Source organism: Motacilla alba, chromosome 1A (genome assembly GCF_015832195.1).
Source record: "Motacilla alba alba isolate MOTALB_02 chromosome 1A, Motacilla_alba_V1.0_pri, whole genome shotgun sequence".
NCBI classification, from domain to species: domain Eukaryota; kingdom Metazoa; phylum Chordata; class Aves; order Passeriformes; family Motacillidae; genus Motacilla; species Motacilla alba.
Window position 1 is genome coordinate 30,219,827 of NC_052031.1, and position 16,307 is coordinate 30,236,133.

General features: G+C 39.3%; 1 long non-coding RNA gene across 2 annotated transcripts in view; it reads left to right on the forward strand.

The window, feature by feature from the left end:
- Positions 1-16,307, forward strand: part of LOC119708098 — a 132,986-nt gene that overhangs the window by 64,405 nt on the left and 52,274 nt on the right. Inside the window, exons 3-5 of one of the 2 annotated variants that reach the window (XR_005258961.1) lie at positions 10,873-10,992; positions 11,293-11,553; positions 12,163-12,369. This is a non-coding gene — a long non-coding RNA (uncharacterized LOC119708098). Of the gene's footprint in view, positions 1-9,413; positions 9,513-10,872; positions 10,993-11,292; positions 11,554-12,162; positions 12,370-16,307 lie in introns of those variants that run through there. The other variant, XR_005258960.1, reaches the window with a different exon arrangement.

The window sequence follows — 16,307 nt, forward strand, 5'->3', positions numbered from 1 at the left end:
TAGGTTCCCAGTTGAAATATTTAGTGTAATGTCAACTGAGGAGACATATGTCCAGTGACAAATGTTATTAATTTGATGGCAATATAGGCCTGTAGAGAAGTATTTAATTATCCGTGATTTGCCTGTAATACTGCAGAATTTACTGCAGAATTTCATCCAATTATATAACAAACATGATTAAAACCCACATCTAACCCTCCAGCCCTCCCACCCATGTAGGTTTGTGATTAAAGCCCTCACACTGGCCTGACTGTGAAGGCAGGAGGGCAAGTGAGGGGATGTAATTTTTAATTCTTAGAGTTTCCTGTGGAGCACTCAGACTGCTTTAGCTCAGGCTGGGTGACAACCTGTGGGAACCCAACCCTCCTCCAGTGTGACCAGGCCTTATGCTGGGCTGGTGTCAGAGTTTCCCCCCAACGCCCAAAAAAAAAAAAAAAAAAAAAAAAGAAAAAAAAATCTGAGCTCCAATATAGACTCAGACAAATAGTTTAACAAAAATAAGCTCTGTCTCCCTCAGTTCTGCATTCCCATGAAAAGACAACTGATTGTAAGGCCAGTCATGCCATACAATGCCAAATGTAGTGCAATCCAAAGATTAAGAGGTGCAAGGTTTGGAGCCAGAGGTCCTATCTTGATTTAAACATAGCTGGAAAAATGAACAAATTTTTGGGCCTAGATTGGTTGAATGGACTTTGAGTCTGAAAGTTCCCTGTGTTTTCAATTTCATGAGTTAATGAGGGAAACAGGCTTTCCCTCTAAGGCATATGACCAAGAATAGGTGTCCTTAATGTATTAAGGCAGCTCTCAGCAGAAGTTTGGCACCAGGCTGTCCCATGCCATTGCTAGGGTAAGGGAGCAGAGCTGCTGGGGGAGCTGGGGCAGGCAGCTGTGCTCTGCTTGAGCCTGTTTGCTTTGCACACTTGACAGGGCTGTGGGTATGGACAGTCTCCTTGTTGCTCTGTTGCTCATGTGGCTGTTTCATGTAACAATAGGGGAGAGAAAAACATTTCTTTAAACAAAGAAAAATAAGACTGCAAACCATAAAGAAAACAGCAGGGAGATTGGGGGATAGATGTACTAACAAATCAGCCACAGCTGTGAAAATTACTTCTGATGCATTTTTTTGAACCTGATTAAATAAATAATAATCAAGATTAGAGATAATTTCCTTTTCAAATACCACAAATATCCATGTCTATCTCTGATTCCCACTGAGTCTAAGCAGTGTGGCACAATTCTCTCTGTAGCCACATCATGGTACTTGGGTGGATCTTTCCTCAGTGCATGGGGGGATGGAGTCGTCAGGGTTGATGGTGTTCAGCAGTGCCCCTGTCCCAGCACCTGATGCCTCAAAGATGCCAGGTAAGGTGTGCAGGCAGCTGGAGCTGGCAGAAACCATTCACATGCCTGTAGGCAATTTTTTTTCTGCAGAGAGGAGCCAGCTGACACTGTTTCTTAACACAGGTTTTTTTGACTCTGCCCGTTCTTTCTACCTATCCTTAACTAGAAAAGCACTGCTTAATTTTCATCAGAAAAGTCTTCTTTCAGCAGAGCACAAATGTCAGTGTCCAATCTTCCCACTGAAGGGAGGCACATGCTAACTCAAGACCCTTTCTGTTTTGTCTTCAGCTTGGCTGATTTCACTATTTGTAAAGAAAACTTTGCATTTGCTAGTATTGCTTGGGGTCGTGCAAGAGTTCAAAGAATAAAAACCAAAACATTTTCTTTTTGTTTTCTGACAAAGAACAGGATTAAATTCTCAATTAGAATGTTGGAAACAGTGAACAAAAGAAATCACAACATTGTGATGTCCACCCTTGCCTCTGGTAGCTGGACCTAGCTTTGTCACACACTAACATGTGTGACATGTCTCTGCCACAGAGTCATGCAGTCAGAGTAGCTCCACTTACATTCAAAAAAAGGGCCAATTGTACCCTTGGTTACTTTTCCACCAAGAGCTACCAAATAAAGCTCTTCTTTGTTAATTTGTGGGATCATACTGCAAGCTCTGCTAGTCACCTCAGCGCCTATGGAGCACCCTGAAGCTCACCAGGGAGTGTTTGCCCAGCCCAGCCCCCTGTTTACCCTTTCTCTGAGGAAGCCAGATTAACTGCAGCTAAAATGATGATATTTGTTAGGTGTTATATTTTTCTCTTCTGGTGCCTTTTGACTACCTTATGTCTTATAGAGAAAACTACTGCAGTAATACCTGCCATTGCTGACAGGAGAAATGTGCAGGCACAGCAGATCTGAGGGCTGAGGCCATATTTCCTGCACAGAGGAAGCAGGAACAATCTTCTTTAGCTATAAGTGTGTATTTCCAGAGTCTTCTAGAGTTAGAAGAGTGTTTCCAGAGGAGAGGTTTTTGGCAGAACCTAGAGCTGGCAGTGGTTGCAGTGCCATTAAAAAAGGCTCAGTGATCCTTCTCCTCCCAGGCACAGCCTCCCACCTTTGCCACACAACAGTTTCTATTGTCTGAAGATTATAATGCTCTCTAGGGCACAAAACCTCTCAGCCCATTGCTTAGAGCCGTTGTTTGTAGAGCCAAAGAGTAATCAGGTTGTGTGAATTGGAGGTGCTGGTCCAGAGCTTGGTGCTTGGGATCCCCCAAACACGGGGATCACTGCTGGGGGAAGTCCAGCGTGCTCTGCTGCCTGCCTGTGCCCCAGCTTTTGCCCCCCGTGCAGCTGGTGGTCAGCCTTCAGGATGTGGGCTTGGGCAACACAGGTCAGGGCTGGGGTGCTGCCCTTGGGGCTGCTTACATTGCCGTGTCTGGAGCCTAGTTTGACAAAAAGGCTTTACAGCATGACGTGAGATTCACTAAACATGCTGGAGATGTTTTCACCAAAATAATAAACACTTTCCCCCCCCGTATTTTGGCCTTGTTTTCATGGAGCTTGAGGTTGTGTTAAATGTTTCGTTAACATTTTCCTGTTTTGTAGTAATTGCTGCTCTCTGACTCATGCCACTTTCCTCTTGACACAAGAGCCTTTATCTGTCTGTGTTTGCTTCTTGCTCAAATACTATCTTCTGAAGTTAAAGGAGATTTTGTTGTAGCTCTGTGTTTAGTTTTCACTCTGTATTCATTGTCATTGGGACTGAGACAGTGTGCAGGGCAAACCAAAGGGTATTTTGCAATTTTGTTGTGGCTGTCTGCTCTACACTAATATACTACAAGTAAAAGTAATCCTGGTGGTGATAAACCAGCTGCATTCAAAGCACCTGACCCTACATACCCATGTATACAGAGGTCCAAACCCCACCTTAAAGGGATTAGGAAGCTTTTTGCAGGCATCTGTTCAGAATTATTTGACTCTTGCTATGTTTTACCCTTTTAAGTAGCCATTGAAGATTAGGGTTTTCTTATCAGTTTTTTGAAGTGTAAGGCCAAGAGAGACAGTGATATCTCCTGCACCTCAAGCAACTTGAATTCTCACTCAGATCTTGCAAATTCAAGGTGCTGCATGATTTCAGCTGGACGGAAACATTTGAATTTTTCAAAATAGAAAAGTTTGGAAAGGGATGTTTGCTTAAGCTGGGGTAAGAGAAAGGGAGGCACGAGAGCAAGCTACAGCTACTTGAAGGGTAGTTACAAAGATTACAGAGGCAGACTCTTCTCAGTTGGGCCAGGAAGCCCAGACATGGGGCAGAAGCCACCAGAGTGTGGGAGGGTCAGATTGGCCATGAGGAGAATGGTAGTGCAAGCTTGGGACAGGTTGGTGAGGGAGCCGAGGCTGCAGAGCCACTGTCCTTGAAAGTTTTGAGGCTTTACAAGGCAAAGTTGTGTCTGAGATGACCTGGTGCTTGTGTCAGCTGCTCCTTGTGGAGGAGGCTGGAGCAGCTGCTCTCCACAAGTCTCTTACAATCAGTGTTTTGATGAGTCTGTGAAACTGCTTAGTGCCACAGACACGGACACAAAGATATTAAAGATGCTCTCAGAAATACTGATGGCAGGAATGCAATTAGGTGAGACGTGGCCAGACATTGGGCAAACAACACTCCATGTGCCAGAAACAAGTTATAAAAAGGACTGACTCAGGAATTCAATAGTCCACTGACTTCTTGAAGAGATTTGCTGAAGAAAGTGGGCAGGTTTTGGCCTAAGGGTCTTTTTGTCTTCACAGATACATATGTAAATACATAACTACCCACAAAAGAACTCAAAGTGCTCTTTTAAAATACTAATATTCACAAATTTTGCTAAACAAAACTGAGGATAGTTGGTAAATGTATTAAGTTATGTGTTGCAGAATAACTGGCATGTTCCGAAAAAGATTGCAACATCCTGTTTCCTTTCCAAAAACAGAATTTCTTCTTATCCCCAAGTTTATTTCAGTCTCTCTGGCAATAATGATCTCCACAGGGCAAGAATGAAAAACTGCATTTGCAATTGGCTACAGTGAACTAAGAGGAAGAGCTAAAGAATATTAAATAACACTCATGTGATTAATTTTATGAAATAGGATTCCTAATAACAAACACAAGTTTCAGAGTCATGACTATAATATACTACATATTAACTGCTTTTCTACTGTAAAAAATGTACTTTCTACTTTTTTTTTTGACTTCGTGTGCTTATAATATCAAGTATGACTACAGACAGTACAGGATTTTTCCTTTGTGACATTACTACCTCTCCCTGTTGAAATGATTCCTGCCACTGCAGAGTGTATTTATTGCTGCCCAATGTTTTTAAGTAAAAAGGAAAACTGAAGGTTCATAACACCTAACAAAAAGCAATTCACTGCAATGACTAAGAATGGAAGCAATTTACCTCAGTGTCTGTATAATCTCAATAGAGGGAGAGGAATGTCTCTGAAAATCATTCAAACCTCCTAGAAGGGGCTTATGGTCACTAGCTAACTTCTTTAATGTACTTCAGATTGCTGCTTAAAGGCTTGCAGTATGAGTCTAGGCTTTGGGAAGGGTATAAGGTATTACTCATACTATTTCAAAGAAGAATTTGCCACACAATTTTTTTTTGTCTGCTTTCTATTTTAATGATGTCAGGAACAGAGGAAAAACATCCTCTAGATTTTTACCCCATGCCTTCTGTTGTTCTACATCTTCACCTAAAAAAATTGCTTCGGTGGTTTCTCCCCACTATTACTTTCAGAATACATCTGGGAATATTTTGCACTGTCAGGGCAATGATTTCTGGCTTCAAGCATTGCCCGAGCAAAGACAGAGGTTGCCTGAATATTTTCACCACAAGCCTGTGTCTATTGTTTGCTCCAAAAATGTCCATGTGTGCTAGAAAGAGCATATTGTCCATCCCCTTCATGGAATGAAGCTGAGCAAACAAAGCTGCATGGCAAAAGAATGATGAATTCACTAAAGCAGTAAATTGGCACTGCTGCATATTACAGAGTACAAAAACTATGATTTTATGGTTTTTAAAATATAATAGCTGAGTAATATTGAGCTATTATATCCCTTTCTGTACTGATATATATGAGAAGTCTTATTGCAATTTATCCAGTCTCTTTTCACTCTGCCTTTTGCAAAGGGTAGAGAACTGCATTTTCAGCTGGCTACAGAGTGCCTGGGGTTTCTCACAGCTGCTGCCATGTTCTGCCCAAACATGAGCAAGTGGTTTGGGCTCTCAAATGTGAAACTGGTTTTACACCTATGATTTGGGCAGTGAGAGTTGCTGAGACTCAGGAGCTGTAGGAACATCATATTAGGCATGGCTTTGGAACCTCTGCTTATTTAAGATCTAGAGAACATGCAAAGCCAGAAAGAGAAGGAGTTAAACTTGGTTTAATAGTTTGATCTCCATCCTTATTTTAGGAGGCTAATTTTTGCAGCAGCTGCAGTGACTTTCTAAATCCTGAACAATTCTCAGAACTGGCCCAGCTCAGATCCAACCTGCCAGAACATTTCATTTGAGTGGTTTCTAACTCTGCTGCCACCTCTCACTGAGGCCCTTCAGCTGTAAGGAAAGGTTTCCAGCAGGATTACATGCTAGGCTAGCCTGCTTATGGATCCTCCTTCTCTGGGGCCCGGTGCCTGTTCCATTGCATGACCAGACGTGTCCACTACAGCTTGTATCTGCAGTTATCTGCTGTGACATAAGCGCAGTTCCAGTCACACAGGCTGGGAAGAGCTCACTGTTCATTATTTAATAGGGAACACATGGAACACATACATTCATTTTTGTTCATGTTTACTGAGCCAGAGGAGCCTATATTTGCTTAGTGGTGTACAGTTCTCAAATGCCTCTGTATGTGCCAGAATGATGTGCTGGGAAGGAAGGCCTGGCCATCATGACTCCTAACCCCTGGTCACAGAGTGAAGGCCTGGAAGACCTCTCATGAAACCATCTGGATTGTATTAGCTGGGGCACAGCCAGCAGGTCAAAGGTGTGGAAGAGATTATTCTCCTCCATCAGGTAATTTTGAATTTTACTCCCCCAGGAAGGAGTACAAAAGGAGGGTGGTGGAGTGCAAGGCATACATGGTAAGGTTGAAGGAGTTAGCCTGCGGAAAAAAGGATAGGTAGGGATATTACTGCTGTCTACAGCAACCTAATGGGAATATGAGAAGAGAGAGGTGGGTTCTCCTTGGAAGCAGAGAGGCACAAGTTTTATAAAACATATAAAGAAAGCTACTGATAACTACGTTTCACCAGTGGTACTACAGCTCTGTTTATAAAAGTAACAAGATGTTAATGTAAACTGGATGCATTTAAAACCAGCCTGAGAAAACAATCAGATTCCTCTTTCATTAGCAGACTTTGTGGGAGACCAGTATTGCTATTTGTGCTGTCTGTATAGTGTATAATTCTTTGCACCACTTAACAACATTTCTCAGACCCAGAAAACAGAGTAAGCTCCTTAGAAGCAGTCACAATGAGATATGATTCTTAAAAAGGTTGATCTTCACACAAGGGTAAAAGCATGCCTTTGGAGACATATGGGTGTTGTAACCTTACAACAATTTCCCATTTATTAAAATCAATGACAGAGAGATGAAGCCAATACATTTCTGTCCCAGCAGAGTCTGAGCCCATTACACTCCTCTGGCAGTGAGAATGATATGCTGTACTCCCAGAGTACTCCCCAGGGGTCCTGCAGTTCCTCCAGGGAAAAAAACTTTTTGGTTCGGCTGCAGACTTTTCCTCCTTATTGAACACACCTCTAAGGCAACATTCCTGGATAGCTTAGGCACCAGAGTGGCAGCCAGTGCTCACACTCCAGTGTACTAGGCGCTGACATTTCCCCAGGGAGAGAGAGTCTCATCTGGCATGGCCACTGCCTGGGCAGGGCTAAGCTGCTCAGCGCCTGGGCAACTCAGGCTCTCTAAAGTCAAAGCTTCTTCACTGTTCAATCTACACAATCTGTTCAAAAGACACCAAGCACACATCTACTGGTGTGGGATGTGACAGCCTCACAAAGTTTCAGTTCTCCTCTGCTGAGAACCAAGGGTTCCATGGGCTGGACTGACTTTGAGCATGGGCAGTGCTGGTGCATGTCTCCCAAAACATACCTTTCACATCAACTCACAACAGCTCAGGATCAGGTGGTGCAATGCCCTTGGTGAATTTAATCCACTCTCTGCTCCACAGCCCTCAGACTGCAAACTGGGAATGTAGTACATCTCTGTTTCGTTTGGATATCATAGGGATAAGTACATGCAAGGCTGAGCAGCAGAGGATCATGCAAAGTCCTCAGGAAAACTGTCTGCCATTTATCAGCTATTTAATGATGTCAAAAAGCCACATGAAGCAAAAGGCAATGCAGAAAATATTAAAAACGTACTTTATGTGACACATTCTTGTTCCTATAACTTTTTCTTTTGGAACTTCATAGCTAGAAAAACTTTGTCTCTATCAGTTCCACATATTTCTTTTGATAGTATACCACACCCCATGGTAGTGACTTTCTATAATGTTTTATTCTTTGTAAAAAAAAAATTAAATCACCAGATGACTTATAACTGTGATTCATGTTATTGTTATTGCTCATTATTATCATTTGTCATATGAGACAATGCCTGGCTATGCACTTTTCCTCTTTTGTAAGAGAAATCTGGCTCAGCTCTGAAGGCTCCAAATTCTGTTTATTATACTAGCTGAAACATGTTTATTACACTGTCATGTTTTTATATCCCTCCTGCTACCTTGTGCAAAACATACTTTTGCACTGACCAAATTGTGAAAATTCTGCAAGGCTTTGCTCACTCTGATCAAACCCCTGATCCACCGAGTTTAGCAGCCTCATGTGGTGGCAGCCTGTATCTGACCCAGCAGTGTCCTCTCCCTCTCAGTACCACACCTAATCCTGAGAGGCCTTTCATGGCGATGCGCCATCCAATCCTAAGATTTCCCAAGTTTTAAGCTCTATTCATTCCTCAAAAAAAGTGAATTAGAAAAAGTACTACTTGCCTGTATGTTGTTATAGTATAATAGTGTTTGATTGAGAGGTAAAGCCACAGGAGATATATACCTAATAGCTAAAAATAACAGCGATAAAGCAACAGTAATGGCAACCCTATTTTCATGTTGCAGCCGCAGTGACTTTCTGCACAACTTCAACCAAGAGGCTTTTCAGGCATTTTGGCCAAAGCCTTTTGAACCCCTGAGCTACAATGACTCCACAACTTGATGGCAGGAAGCCTGTCGAATGACATTCTGAACACAAATAGCAGTCAAAGAAAATCATCTTATGAGAACTCAGTCACTGCTGCTCCCTCCTTGATTTTGTACCACTTCTGAAAGACTAACTAGCTCTACCTCTGGACATCTAGAACTGTGACTGTTTCCTCCAGATTTCTGCCATTGGATCTAATAAGTTACATTACCTCCCCCTCAAAAACTTACGTCATCAGGTTTGCTGTGACTCAATAACCAAAGGGATATTGCTAGAAACACGCGGAGGGGTCATGGCTGCATGGAAACCTCCCAAACACTTTGCTTGGCTTTGCAATGATGTCAATATTTATTGTCACTGTCACAGACAGAGAAAGATTACATAGACACAGGCAGGATACTGCACTTGCAGTTTGTGTAGGGTTACATGCAGCACTCTCCCTCTGGCTTTGAATTTAAGAGATATTGCATCAGAACTGTTGTCAATGAGATGAATTTTTCATTCAGCCCGAACACTGCTGGGAAAGGAAGGGAACTGGTGGCTGATGTCTCTGGGTTCCTGTTTCTTGCTCCACAGATCCCAGCTGGGTTTGAGCCTCATAGGAGTAGTGCTAATTCTGTAGTCCCACAACTCCCTTAAGTCAACAAAAGCAAATGCTGATGCTAAAAGAGGCAGTGCCAACTTCCCACTGACCCAATCAGTGTTTTCACTCTCTTTGCTTTCCTAGTGACTGTAAATAGTCATATATACATATGGGAGGAGAAAAAAAAAGAGGTTAGTTTTAACCCAGAGTAAAAAAAAAAAAGAGGTTAGTTTTAACCCAGTGTTGTCCTGTTCCAACTCACTGTGTGGCTGCATAAACATCTGACAGATGGGAGAGAGAGATGCAAATGGCAATAAGCAGGCAGAGTACTGGAAGGTAAGCCAGGACTGCTTATTACAGTTTAAATGAGTTTGCTAATTCTGGAACTTGCAAGAAAATTACAGTGCTTGTACAATGTCCCCTCATGGCTAAGCAGGAGTGAAGGGAGGGTGTGCAAACACGAGGCAGACATCCCTGGTCCATTATCTCTGGATTAGATGAAACAAATTTTCTGACTCAGAAAAGGCCATCAGACCTGTTTAAACTAGGCTAAATGTACCTAAAGAACCCCTTACTTACAAAGTGCTTCACACTGTCTGTGATGACATCCAAAATCAAGTACTGGTAGTTTCTAATAAAACATAGCCTTGTCAAGGTGCTCTTTTAAATCAAAACCATTGTCTCATCCTTTTTTGAAATGAAAATCACTTGCCTCATAAAAAGTTTCTATGTTTCAGAAAATTATTTTGAGAATAATGTTTCTTAATAATGATTCTTATAATGGCATTACTTAAAACAATTAAATCAATTAGTTCAATAAAATTCTTCAACTGAACTGCAATATTTTGACATTATGACTGATTGAGTTTACTGCCTTTGCAATTAATGAAAGATTGGTTCCTTTAGCAATTACACTCTGATTACTCCACAGCAAGAACATTTTCCATTACTCATCCCCTACTGCTATCAAAGGGCCTTTACTTTGGGCTTTTAGTTCTGTCTTTAATCCTAAATTTACAGAATTTATCAAAGTCCTTGCTGACTAGAATTCTTGAAGAAAATTTGATTTTGTATATTAACTGTGTTAAAATTTCATCAAAATAAGAAAATAAAAAAAAAAAAGAAATAACTAGCCACTAAGGCACAGGCACCTAATATTTTAGGTTTAATTAAAAATATAGTAGTTTTGGCCGTTCAATAACAAGTAAGAGTTAATGCTAAAAACCTGTGATAAAAAAATAACTATTTATTACAAAACAACATAAAGAATTTTTTCATAGCCCAAGTAATCAAGCTTCTGTCAAAGTGAGATCATTGTCAATCAAACTTTCAATTCAAACACAGCTGCTAAAAATCAGAGGAAAGACGACAGACATTTCACTCCACTTTGAGCACTAACTCAGAAGTGGGTACAGAGGCTTGGCAGTAGCTGAGACCCTGTAATTCTGTACGGTTGTAGAAGCACTCAGAAAAAAAATCTCCAAGCTGGGGACTTTTGTCTTTCTGAAGTTGAAAACAAATGTATTTACCATGCTGGTTAAAATGGTACTTAGTGAGAAAAATCTGTTATTATATTAGCTTTTTTTTTTTTTTAACCCCCCAAAGTACTAAAGGTGACTCTTGACTTCCAGTACACAATTAATATTTCTTTTAGTCAAATCCTATTAGTAAAGCTTTTTTTTTTCTGGCTCAACAGGTTGGATGAACATGGCAGGGAAGATTATGAGTCCACTGCAATGAGCAGGCACCATTCCTGCAAAGACTCATCATTCTTTACTCTGCTCTTGCCTGTTGTCGCCAGAAATTAAATACACAGGTATTGCTAAAACAAAGCTGTATTATATATTGATTTTGTCACCATTGGTTTCCATTTCTTTTTTTCCCCCCTCAAATGTTAAAAATTGTTTAACATGGTATAAGTTTAGTTGCTTACTCTTCTTGACTCTCTTTAGTAGAGTTTGAAGTAAAATCTGGAAAACAACAATTCCCACAGGAAATTAATGTTTTGCTTATATGTGCTACATATTCATACACCACTATTGTTCATTATACTATTTTGCAAATGTGCACAAATGTCAACTAGTAATTTCATAAATCTGAAAACCACAATTCCCAGGTGATGACCATGACCCTGGAAAAAGCCTAGAGAAAACAACCTCTTTACGAGACATACCTTGCAATAGGTGTTTGTTTAACTGGAAATCCGCAAGAGCAGCTGCCCAGTGCAACGGTACATATTTGCTTCTGAAGCCTTTCTCAAAGACACTATTTAAACATGCTGATGAACTGAGCTGGATTTTTCCCCACCTCCATTCCAGCAAAATAAGGAAACTCAGAAGATAAAAATTTGATTTGTTATTGCAAGTTGTGCTATGTGGTAAGTGAGAAATTTACTTTCTATAGTCCTATGTAATTATGGAGGTGGGGAAGGTCCATTTCCTGTACAGATGTAATTCTGTATGTACTGCTTAGTGATATTTCTATTTGAAAATGAATATACTTCTATTTCCAGAAGTGTTTGTGTATAGAGCTCCTTCTTGTCCATGTTTGGGTTGATGTTAAAGATCTGCTACTCTAGGTTGGACACTTTGGCAAGAAGAAACAAGTATTTCTTGTATTGAGACTGTAACTCCAAGCTATGCAATGTGTTTCAGTGTGGTTCTGATTTATGTTAAACTGTAAACAACTGAGATTTTTAACATGGGGTTTATGATGTGTGCAGCTGGACTAGCTATCACCAAGTTTCATGCAGCATCCTGAATAGGAACAGGGATAACACAGATTTTTTCAAAAGTCCCAGTTCTGTGCTAAGCTTCACGCTCTCACTTAGAGTGCAAAATTTGTGCCTCCTGAGCCAGTCACACTTTACACTTTCTTCTTGGACTGTTTTAGCTTTTCCTCTGCCATTTTCTGGATAAGAATCCCTTCACCCACTGAACAACTTTAATTGGCAGAAGAAGTTTCTAAAGTGCTCCTTCTCTCCTAGAACTGTTTCTGCAACCTTTCTATCTCCAAAACCAAAGGAATCGTCAATGACCATAGCTGAGGTGGCGTCACTCATCTTCTCCTCCACCTCTGGCCAATGGTATAAATTGTCAGAAAGGACTTGACCCAATGTCCCTCCTACTTCTGTGGGCAGCATTTATGCATGAGACAAACTTCACTCTGGCATGGAGAAAGATCTGATCTGAAGGTACATTGAATGACACAAAAAATAAACTTTCTCAGAGTAGGAATGATATTTTCCATAGCAAAATAGAAACCAAAAGGTACAAGATGAGTCATGCTTTTAAGGGGTATGAAGTCCTGTGACACCTGTTTCAAACAAAACTAAAAATGTCCATCAGCCACTTAGTCTTCTATTTGCTCTATGTTTTTACTTGCTTTGGAGTTTGTAGGCAATAAATCAGAAACTAGAAACATGGGCTGAATCCTGAGGTATTTATTCAGACTAAAATCTTATGACTGGCAAAGGTCTGTCTGAGTAGCCTTGTCATCCCCTATTTTTTTCTGTAAAAAGGAAATATACTAAAAAATCATATTCCTGCAGCATCCAGCAATTTTTATTCTCTTAGTTTCAATAATCAGAACATTACCCACTAATCTCCTTTAAAAGAAGAAAGGTAAAACCATGCTTTCTTACAAGACTCGTGGTGAGCTTGAGGAACACAGGTTTATTCCCCAAATATCGGTCTGGTTTCATAGTGGAATTTTCCAGTTCTGGCTAACTTACCCCATCTTTTCTCATGCCCTGAAATGACTTTAACAATAATTTCTGAAAAATTACTTTGAAATTTTCAGATCCAATTTCTGGATATATTAATGAAAAAAGAAAAGAGAAAATAAGCTGTATTAGGAACCCCAAGTAGTTTGTAAATAAAGATAATTTTTAGATTTCTAGGAAAACAAGATGTTATACCTTTTGTTGCAATGTTTTGAAATTTTCTATCTCCTTTGAAGAAAACTTTGCCTTGAAGCAAAATGATGGTTTATTAGTGAATAGAGAAACTGTCCATGGTGGCTATGAAATCCAAACTGAATCATCAAGACCAGATGGTAATCTTGAATATTGTTACTACTATAATATTACTACTATTTTCAAGACCCATCAGAGGTAGTAATGTGAGAGATTTTTTAAGACCTAATTTTCATTTCTGATGAGAAGGAAAGTGTGACAATAATTTTCTATACATTTCACAACGATTTTATGAAAATCAGTTAGTGTTTGTAGAATTTTTTGATTTGCTAATATGCTTAATGAACATTCATCTTTTAATAGGATAGCTGAACTTAAATCAATACGCTTAAACATTCTTTATATGGTTCTTAATTACATAGCTCTTATATTTTTTATTTCTTCCTTCAAACTCTGAACTCTTTAGCATGATATGATTTAGTATCTGTTATTTTACACAAGGTTGTGTTTTCCATGATAGAAAAGTGAAATTCCAAATATTGACAAGATGATTAATTTTTCCCTTCACTATACTTTGCACATGTTGATAATGATAAAAATCATCATACTGTGGGTTTTTTGCTTTCTGGTTCTAATAGTTCACTAGTAGATGAAAATCATGTCAAATTATGCACCAAGGGTGTCTGTTCCACAACTTCCAAGGCCTGGAATCTGTGTTTCTAACTTTACCTGAAATTTTCTGTCATAAGAATAAAGAAGGTAACATCAAGAAATTGTAGCCACCAATCACTGTCACTAAGTAGTTCTGGACTTACCACTAAGAAAAAGCAATGAATATGTATTGATAACCTTAAAACAATTTATTGTGACTCAGAAAAGTGATACATACAACAAATGCTATCGTGCTGGCACAAATTTTTAACCACGGACCAAGATTTTAAAAATCTCTTCCATGTATTCTATTCTATAATTTTATCATTTCAAGGTTATACTTTGAATGTATTCTAAAGGTAATGGCCATAAGGAAGCCAGAGGTGTCAGCTGTTCCAACATGTACATACTGACTGCCTAAGGGATGGTGGGAGGTGGCTCTGAGCTCTGGTTGCTCTGGTGAACCATGCTGTTTTCCCTTGGTTTTCTCCAGAGAGTTCAGATGCTGTTTTCTGGGATCTGTTTATTTGGAAAACTCATTTGTGTCTTATCATACATGAGATGGACAGAGCTACCAGGCTTTACCCTGCTGATGTTACATGAGTATTCACCTCTGGAGTCTGAAAATTTTCCAATAAATATCCTTAAATGTAGAATTCATTCTTATTTCATTCATTCTGGTCCTGCTTTGCTCCAGTTCTTTTATTCACAAGTGAAGCAAAGAGAAAGAGAAAGGAGCAACATGCTGACTTATTGTCTTAGAAGGATTTCTTTGTACATTATTACAACTGAAGATAATTGGTATGGAAAGTATGAATACAGCATCCCAATAAAATAAAAAAGATTACTAGTCTTTGTAGTGATAATTCTTTTGAAATGTGGATAGGCTGGTACCTTAGTCATGTTGTACTCATAAGCACATACCACAAGAAAGGTAAAATTCACTATGTTCTGCTATTCCTTTGTTTATGTTATTGGACAGTATTTTCTAAAATTTTCAGTGTTGCCACTTTTAACCCTAAAACTGCAATGTCAAATAGTGACTTGTTTTTGGAATGAAGGCCTTACAGCAGAAGATTGAAAGGATATTTCCCATCTTCTAGTGCTGTAGTATTTGATTTTGTAGAGCTTGAGGTCTATCCTAGGCAGGAACTGAGCAATACATTGTGCAGTAGCATCCAAATACCATAGCATTGATAACTTGGAGCCCCTCCCCAAAACACCATCAACATTATTTCAACGATATATATGACTCCATTTAACATGAAGGGCCCTAATTTAAGCTGTGTAAAAGACCAGGTTTATGCCAGGGCAACATCTAAAACCTATCACACCTCTCTCTTTCTGACTATTGGAGTAAATTCTCTAAAAATAACCTTCCCTTCTTGTTACCAGCTAATTATGTGCATTAATGATCTGAGTTTCTTCGTACAACCATGTTTTTCCTGACTTTTGAGGAAGATGTGTTTGTTCAGTCACAGTGTTTATCCCCTCAGAAATGACCATCCACTCTTACTGGCTGACATGAAGAACAGAAGAAAGTGTTTCACTTAAAAGGACAGTTTTTACAAGGTCAACATGAAAGCATACATGCAAGTCCCAGGATAATAATCAGACCTTATGGACAAGTTGGATAAACTTATTTGGGTTTTTTATGGTAAATTTTGGCTTTTCCACCCTGGTCCTTAAAACCTACAGTTTGAGTGGACAATGTAATGTAGTGAAATATGAATTTAGAAACATTTTTGTAGCAGTTTTTCTTCAAAAATATTATCTGTTGTAAGAGATTTTGTCAAATACAGACATTTCCCACAAAAGTTTGTTAAAAATGTCCGTGAAAGGAAAACATTTAATCAGGTAAACCTAAAAATGTATACAAGAATTGTCCTGACATACACAGGGTAGCTCATGGAGAACAATATTCTCAGAAACTTATTCACTCTTTTTCAAAGCAAATGATTAGGATAGTAAATAGGTGCCAAAAAGATAAAAGTATGCAATTACTTCCAAATAAGCACTCATTTCATAAATGTTAGGCTGGAAAGTCATTCAAATAATCACAGAAAAAGAATTCACTGGAGTCTACACGTTATACTTCTGATGCCATTTAGTTAAATTGAATCATTAAGTACAAGAACTAAGGACCTGGTTCTCCATTATACAGAAGTGTCTTTATGTGACTGGCAGTACAGATGGGCTGTAAAACAAGTGCAGTAATTAATGCCTGACTGAATGACCACTGGTACTGACTGGAACAGTGAAATGAAAACTAACCCCCAAATTTTCCTAAACATTTTTCTAAATGAGAAATACCATAACTGTAATCAAAATTACTAGCTATTAAAGAGTAGAAACAAATGCATTGATTTTTAAATTTGATTTTTATGACTGAAGATGTCAGAAAGGTATTGATGCTAAAAATACACTAAGGACTTCTGTGGATTTGGTTTAGGAATAGCTTGTTTTGGTTTTGGCCAAGTCATAACAGGAAAACAAGTATTTTTCATAGAAATGCTGACATAACTTTACTAATAGCACCTTTAGCAGAGGTTGTTACAATGTGT